Source organism: Nanorana parkeri, unplaced genomic scaffold (assembly GCF_000935625.1).
Source record: "Nanorana parkeri isolate BGI_ZX_2015 unplaced genomic scaffold, ASM93562v1 scaffold888, whole genome shotgun sequence".
Taxonomy (NCBI): domain Eukaryota; kingdom Metazoa; phylum Chordata; class Amphibia; order Anura; family Dicroglossidae; genus Nanorana; species Nanorana parkeri.
This window is the reverse complement of record NW_017307156.1, coordinates 183,567-192,325: the sequence shown is the minus strand read 5'-3', so window position 1 is coordinate 192,325 and position 8,759 is coordinate 183,567. Positions and strand designations below refer to the sequence as shown.

General features: G+C 41.1%; 1 protein-coding gene across 5 annotated transcripts in view; it reads left to right on the top strand.

Annotated features, from left to right (window-relative positions):
- The window catches only part of KDM6A (lysine demethylase 6A), a 104,693-nt gene that overhangs the window by 32,103 nt on the left and 63,831 nt on the right, over window positions 1-8,759 (top strand). The gene's annotated exons all lie outside the window — the stretch shown is intronic.

Sequence of the window (8,759 nt, the reverse complement as noted above, 5' to 3'; positions counted from 1 at the left end):
TATATATATATATATATATACACGCATTTTTTTTTTAATACATGTATATATTTTTTCACATCTTTTTACATCCATGATCTATAAAATAATTCTGCAAGTCTTACAAACTAGAGACTCTTGTTTGCAAGACTTGCTGAATTATTTTATAGATCATGGATGTAATAGATGCTCTAATTTGATGCACCTCCTTTAAGGGGCCCATTCACACCATATCCACTAATTTTCAGACCAGATTGTTCCCGGACCCAAAATGCATCCTAATGTATCCCTATGCTATTTCTGGCCTCTTTTCACACCAGCGCAGTCCGTTCCAGACCAGACTATAAAAATACTGCTCCTCTCATTTTGTCTGGTCTGGAAGGCACTGGAATTGTGGGCAGGTTCACTCCATTTTCCGGACCAGATATGGTCGGAAAAATGGTGTGAACCTGCCCTAATAACATGTGCTAGTACCACTTGAAATAGTTGTTGGTCTTGATGGCGATGCCATGGATTGTAGATATCTAATAAAACAGTTCATTATTGTATTATTATTACTTTGGTCTGAGGGCTGTGGAAGGGACTAGAAGGCCAAAGATCTTAGGGCTAGTTCACGCCAAGTGCGGAGCAGATCAGTTACAGAACAGATCAAAACTGCGTTCAATGTATTTCAATAGTGTTTTGGGCTCTAGTTCACACCAGAGCGTTCAGTTCCAGAGCATGTGGAAAAACTGTAGCACACCCCATTTTTTTTCTGCTCTGGATTGCACCAAAATAAATGCATGCAAATGCCCTGGAACGCACCGAAAGCCCATTTTTATGCTAAAAAAAAATCAATTTATTTTTTAAACGGCCCGGAACGTGTCAAAAGTGTGGCAAAACACTGCATGCACTGCATGTGCAGAAACTCATGCAGATATGGTCTGCATTTGGTGTGAACAAGCCCTTAATCCACATGAGTTGTCGGTTTGATTATGGTCCATGTAACTCCTATATAAATGTTGTTTCTCTTCTGTGCACATCTTTCTTTTCATATATTTGTTTACATTATGACTGTGCGTTAAAAAGATACTTGCACTTTGAAAATGTAATAAATATAGTTTATGTAAACCTTAACAATGGATTTATTTTATTTACCTAATATGAAAGATTTGTTTTTTTTTTTTTTATCTGCTCAATAAATGCAGAGTACCTTTTTGATTTTGCCAGCAATCTTGCTGATGGCTTCCTGTGCTCTCTGCTTGTGAACAAGGAGGGGCAATGGGGATGAGGTGGGCTTAGACATTAGACATTTAAATATAGGTCCTATGTGCAGTGCTCTATCGGTATGTCGCATTAGCAGGGCTATTATCCATATTTCAGTGTAATAGCAATACAGTTAAGTTTAAAAAACAAATAGTAAAAAATAATAAAACAAACAAAATGTTTCCAAAGTAAATAAAAATTGAATAAATGAAAACCAGCCCCGCTGCCCCATCTGCACGCAAATAAACGCACAGTGTTTTCAACTGCGATTGTGTGCAACCGCACGGGCAGGGCTGTATTGCAGCAGGAAAACGCTCAATTTGCCTGGCACGACTGTGGTGCCATTAGAAAATAATGGCACTGACAGCACAAATTAAAATTATTAAATCAAAACAATCTAAAATATAAACAATCAACATCATAGTTCTCACCTCATAGTTCTCCTTTAACTCAAATTAGCTAACTAACCATTATTACTATTTTTAATTTTGTGCTTTTTTCCCCCTTAGTTTGGTTTATTCTTTCAGGATCATTATTTTAGTGTCATTATAAGCAGGACAAATTCTAGAATAAAATGTGCACCTTTTATCTACAGTAACACTAGTTGTTTTAAAACTAACATTGACCAACATAGAAAATGGAATTCTTTTGTTTTGTTCCTAAATTGCATGTAAAATAAAACTACTTTGCTTGATCATACACAGGGGACAGAGTTAATTCTTGGACCATTGTGTTATGCAGATACATTCGTGTGATTGAATACTAGCAAATCAATTGAACGCTGCAGGACAGCCCTGTCTAACCTCTCCTTCTCCCAGTCTGCCTTAGTTTTTTGGCTAGTGTGCTTAGGATTAAGATCTGAGCTTTAAGAGAAGCACTTTTTCCCTAGTTTTCACTTTTTTTTTTTTTTTTAAATTGTAAGATTCTTTAAATTTTTTCCTGTATTGCTTCTGCATGCCATTGTTGTACCTGCAGCAGCTATCTGGATTGGTTTTGTCTTCGGCAGAGCTTGGTTGAACTGTACCCAGTCCCCGATGGTAGGAAAATGTGGGGCTGGTTTGCAATGTTCTCAGTCACTGGATCATGCATTCGGCACCCTTCTTGGCACTTTGTTTAGTCTGTGTTTAGTTGCAGGGTGCTTTACAAGTCTAGGGCTGTGGTCCATCTATAGAGCTCTGTGGCATTTTGTTGGATTTTGTGGATTTGGTCCAAGGCTATGGCTAAGGACCCCACATCAATCTTGACGTTCTCAAAGAGCTGGAGCTCTTTCCAGAGATCCTACACTACTTTGTTGAAGGCCTGATGGATACTCTATGACAAATCTCTAGGATAAGCCTTCTGTCTGTCCACATGTGCTGATCCTTTAGTCCCCGTTCACACGTAGGTCTTTTTTTAGCACTTTAAAACATGCTTCAAAACACTCAAGAAATCCCATGATTTTCAATCATGAGCAGCAAAACGTCGACTGCAGAAAAAAAAGTACATGAGCTTCTTTTGGCAGTTTGCAGCTCATTTTTGGAATGGAAATACCAGGAAACGCTCAGCACAAGCGTTTTGCCTATTTCTGTGCGCGTTTACACTCGTTTGTCCATTGCCCGCAATGTCACTCAATCTGTGTGCTACAACGCACATCTTCATGTGCATGTTCAACGCGTGCAAAATCATGCTAGAAGAAAACAAGCTAATATGTGGAAAAAATGCTGACGTCTTGGTGTGAACGGAGCCTTAGTTAGAAATCTGCTGCTGAAAAACCCAAGATGTACCACCTCCCAAATCTGTAAGGCCAGATATTACAATCTACGCTGGGGGTAGTTTACTGTTCCCAGTAATAAAAGTTGCAAGTCCTTAATCAAGTTCCCCATAGTTCTCGCCAGGGTCACGGGAGGACACAAACTAGCGTCCTCCCGTGACCCAAAGCTCAGCATACTGCGAGCTACAGCTCGCGGTATACTGAGACCGCCGCAGCCGGGACGGATCCCGACATTACTGTCGAGATCCACCCAGCTGCGTGATTGACAGCTGGCTCTGCCGATCTTGAGTCAGCGCTGGAGGATTGGACAGTGGAGGGGGCTAATCCCTGCAGGGAGCCGTGAGTGACAGTCACGGCTCTCTGCATGGACATGATCGAGAAGTGAGTGACCGACTGTATTTGTTCGCTCACTTCCTGATCTTTTGAGCCGACGTGTAACCGTTTCATTGTCACACGTCGGCTCGAACTATGAGGTTGAGTGAAAATCACTTGCCTCATAGTTCTCTAAGGTTGAAATATAGCTAAAAATGGATAGTGAAGGGAGGATGGTTTAACACCTGTCAGGTTGTTCTTGTCTGGGTCCCCATCGAGGGGATTTCCTTTTCACTTTATTTTCAGAGACTTGGCTGGATGCGAGTTCCTTTCTTCCCAAAGAGGAGATCCTATTTTTAAGAGCTGTCCGAATTGGAAGATTTTCACTTACCTTCTGTTTTTGTGCAACTGTAAAAATTCACTTTCTTTTCAGGTGACTGGTCCCCAATGGGTTGAAAGGCAACAAAAAAAACCCGATGAGTTCTGGGTTTTTTTTCTACTCTGCCCAAAACCTAGGAGAAATATTTTGCTGGCCTTCCACTTTAAACATAGTCCATTTGTCTGCTGGCAGTGCATTTGTTAATGCAGTCTTTCACATGTAAGCCTTACATAACCTGTAATAGTTTGTGGTATTAAAATTGGTTAAATAATTACTTTAAGTTGACCAATATCAAGACTAAAATTTAGTCCAGTCACCAGTCTAAATTACACATGACGAGGGGTTTAAATATTTGAAATTAGCAGGACATGAAAGTGCTCTGTAAGCAACCTCTTTGTTTTAAAATACTCTCCCTAATGAAATGATAATGCAGTTGTGCTTATTATTCTAGCATTTCGTGCACTCCACACTCCTCCTGAGCGCTCATCCCCCTCTGCAATACACCGGTCTTCAGATGCTATCAGCCACTTCACAGATCCCTGACCTTCAGCAGCTTTCTCTCCATGTTCCTTGCCAGTCTGTGATCAAGTAGGGAGGATCAGTGTTTTCTGTAATAAAGCCAGCTGGTGGGATGACGAACTGCCTGACCATTTTACTCTTTTATAGCTGTTCCCTCCTCGGCTTGCTTTTGGGCAGTTGGTAGGTCGATCCTTGCTGTGCTGCCCAGGTTTCTGCATGCCAGTTGCTGGAGAAAGGAGCGGTGTAGAGAAGGGGCAGAGCAGGCTGATGAGATGGCTGCTGGGAGTAAAAGTGTCCGGCAGTTTTGTAATCTTGGCTGACTTTATTAACTCCTTCATGACCAGTGACATACAGTGTACGTCACTGGCACCAGGCCCATTTAAACAGACTCAACTGTTTACATTTGTGAAGCAGACTGTCGGCTTTACAGTAGAAGCTATTCTGGCGGCTCAGCTGCCGCCAGATCGCTTCTACAGGCCGGTAAACGCCCCACCGCCTGACACCCCCCATGTGTTATCCAGGCTCTGCTGCCCCTCCTACGGGCCTGGGACCAGCTTCTCTGGTGTCGAGGGGAAGCTGGGGAGGAGATCGGCGAACCTATGTTCACCGATCTCCCCGTAATATGGGACTGTGAGCGATGCAGGTTACATCACGTCCGGTCCCATTGCTGTCAGTGCTGGGCCCCTGAAGCCCAGCAATAAGCTATTGAAGTGCGATCTGCACTTCAATAGCTTATATCAAGTGTAAAGCTGATACTAGGTTGCAAGCCCCCCTATGTGATAGCAATTCAAGTAAAAAAAGTTTTTAAAATTAATATTGAAATGTAAAAATAAAAAAATGTTTTTTAAAGTCCTACGTATGAAAACAACGATCGCACTACACATGTTGGGTATCACTGCACACGCCTGAGTGAGAGCAATACTTCTAGGACCAATATGTACACGTATCTCCAAACTGATGACCTGTAGGGGCGTTGTCTATGGTCCTTTTGGGGTACAGAATTGGGTCGCTGTTTCATGGACGCACACAGATTTTAACATGGGCATGTTGGGTATCTATTTACTCGTAACCTCATCTTTTTCCAAATGGGTAATTTCTTGTGTTTTGGGGCATTTAAGTGCATTTTTCACTACATTTTGGGGTTTGATAAGTTGCGCTAATATCGTGCCACCATTTTATTCTACAGGGTCTTGGCTTCTAGAAAATATATAATGTTTGGGGGTTTCAGGTAATTTTCCGGCCTAAAATGTGGATTATGACATGTAAACAAAAAAGGCCTTGGTCATGAAGGGGTTAATAAGAACACTGATTTCCTTCCATATTGACAGACTTGCAAAAAGCTTGGGGAGTGAGGGCTAAATGGCAGCATGCCTATTCAACAGGAGCAGCTGTTCAAACAATTGTAGCATATTCCTTTGTTGCCTCCTCAAAACCCTAACCTTAGTGCATCTCCCACAACCTCCACTCCCCCTCCATTACAACACATCTGTCCACCACCTCAACACCCCCAATTGCATTTCTTCACTACCACGTTAACCCCCACACAGTCTTAATTAGGGATGCACCGATACAAGCATCGGTATCGGCGGCGATACCGAGTATTTGCATGAGTACTCGTGCAAATACTCCGATAGAAAAAACGAGTACCTGTGCTGCGTCCGCCATGTGATATGTTTCGGAGCGCACCGTTCCTGCAAGAGACACCGACGTTGGACCCTTTCTCCCATCTACCATCAGCGTGACCTGTCTTCACTCCAGCTGCCTCTACCATCCAGTCCATGCGGCTCCCCCACAGCCGCCGACGGCGGTCACACATGCGCTGTCCGGGCCACAGTCCCGGCTCCGACGTGCGTGTGCTTCTCCCCATCGCCTGATCCACTCATAGGAGCTTACATTTCTATTATACTGCTTCATGCAAATACCTAACTATGAATAATACCTAAAAATAAATACCTAAAAATGGTTGTATGCCATTTTGCTCCATCAACTGAACCATCGCCATCTGTTATAATATTTAAAAAAAAGACATTGAATAATGAAATTAATATTTATCATGCCATTGCTAACTAAGGCTTGTATCCCCATAGTGGGGAAAATAAATGATCACATGTCCAGACTCCAGAACACTGTATTATTGTATAGTGTGGCACAGCTATATCCAATTCTGCATACCTGGCTTTATATTATAAAGTTCTTATAATATAACGCCAGGTATGCAGAATTGGATATAGCTGTGCCACACTACAGAGTGTTCATGTTCTTCATAATATTAAGGAACTAACCTAAAATCATGATTTTGTATTGCTTTAGAAAAAATGTGACCTGTCCCTTTAAGAAAAACTATCAATAATTGGTATCTGCGAGTACATGAAAAAAAGTATCGGTACTCAGCCTTAAAGTGGTATCGGTGCATCCCTAGTCTTAATACATCCGCCTCGCACCAACCATAACCCCTCTCCCCATACATTGCATTCCCCTCTGCCCACCACTTATCAATGCCAGTCGGTGCCCATCTTATCCCCTATATCATAGCACCCCTCAACCCACTCTACTCCCATTTCAGCCCACTTCACCCTAACTTGCCCCCACATAATGGCATCCCACCTTCCACTAACTTTGCCCCTTCTATAAGTGTGCTACCCTTATTTCCTGTCACATTGCCCCCTATGTCACTGCACCCACCTCACCCTTCTTGGTCACAGAACCCCTCTTCCACTCAGTTAAGTGCTTGTTAATGTCTAGTGAAGTTGGGTAAAGGTGTTCCTGTTCCCCAGGAGTTGGTGCTCTCCTCTCTTCCCTACACTTCAGCTTGTGCACTGTCCTTCAGCGTCCTCACGTCTAATGTAGGACTATGGGCCCTGCATTAGATGTGATGACGTCAGTGGGACGCTGGAGTGGAGGAAGTTGTGGGTGCCAGTCTTGGAGCCTGGAGGAACAGTGAGTTTAAATGCTTTACACAACACCTTTAGACATTAATAAGCAGGTAATTCTTGCAGTGTGGTGTAGCCTCACTACAAGGGTAGTTTTATTCTGTCTACGGTCTTTTTTATATATATATAAAATGCAGGACTTTGAGTTTTCTTTTATTTATTTTGGTGTTACTTGCCTCCTGCCAAGCTTTCATTCATTAGTTGAGAGCGATTTACATTTCAATTGGTAATTTTAGATCATCCATAATTTTTCATGAGCTTTTCATTTTATTCTTAAATTCTGCACTTTGTTGCTGCCTTTGTCTTCAGATATCAGGTACTTTAAGCTCTTGAAGAACACAGGCAAAAACATTCATCAGTGTGAATGATATTTTCCTGGTGTGGATAATAAATTGTCTAGAAGAAGCTATTTGGTCATTCTGCATTTCAAACGTGACAGTGCGTAACCGGTTGAAATGTGAGCACACCGTGGGGGGAATTTATCAATGTTGTTGCATCATCAGCGTTTCTGAAATTGTCGTATCCCTTATTTTTAGTGCATATAGCGACAGATTTATTATCTTAGTTTACATTTCATTCTTAATTTCCTTTATAAGGAGAATTGAGAGCTTGCTGGGAACCTCCTGGATGGCAGCTGAGTAGCCTGAGGTACTCAGCTGACTTGAGGGTATGAGTCATCTTTGAATAGATATAAAAAATGGTGATCTAGTGTTGAAAGTGAACAAAATAATATACCTAGTAAGTATTAGATATAAATAAGTGAATTAAATATAATTATCAATGTAAAATGTATGTAATGTGTTCAGAGTCCAATATTTGTGATAAATATGAAAATGTGCTAACAACCAAACGATCAGTGAAAAATAAGTCTGTGAAAAGCGATGTTCTAAAAGAATGAACCACAATATAACAAACACAAAATATTCAGTGTCAGTAGTGAACTGATAATTTGATAACAATCCTGAAATATAATAACAAGTGGAAATGAATTCAGCAATAAAAGTCTGTGATAAACAATTTCTAAAAGAATAAACCACAATATGACAAGCATATAACAATCTGTGTCAGTGGTGAACTGATACTTATTAACAGTCCTGAAATATAGCAACAAGTATCAGTGGAGAAGTGACAGTGTTCAAAAAACCTAATTGGTGGTAAAAAAAAAAAGGGAAAGTTCTTTCTATTGCTTTCCTTCTAATCCAGCAGATCACCATTTTTTTAAATATATTTTTTAGTCCACCTTTAGTGCTGTCACTTTTCGATTTTTACGCGATCTCCCCTTTTTTTTCATAGCAGCTTTAGGGTTAATTACATGCTGATTCCAAGAGCGCAGATTTTCGTTTTTTGCATGGGTCATCTTTGCCATAGTTTAAGAAGTGCTCAGGAGCCCCTCTATGATGTGCATCTGTTTGCAGGTCTTTTACTGTAGCAAATTCTGGATGCAGATACTGCGCAGTTGAAATATTATGTGAAATGTAACAAAACACGTGCAGTGAGTTGCAAACATTAATATATCACAAGAACACTTTTAAAAAATAAGACACATTACAGAGATGAATCTTTGCGGTTAGTTAGCATGACATTTTGGTCTTTGCCCCTACGATTTTTTTGGTGCAAACGTGTTAATAAATTCCCCCTATGTGTT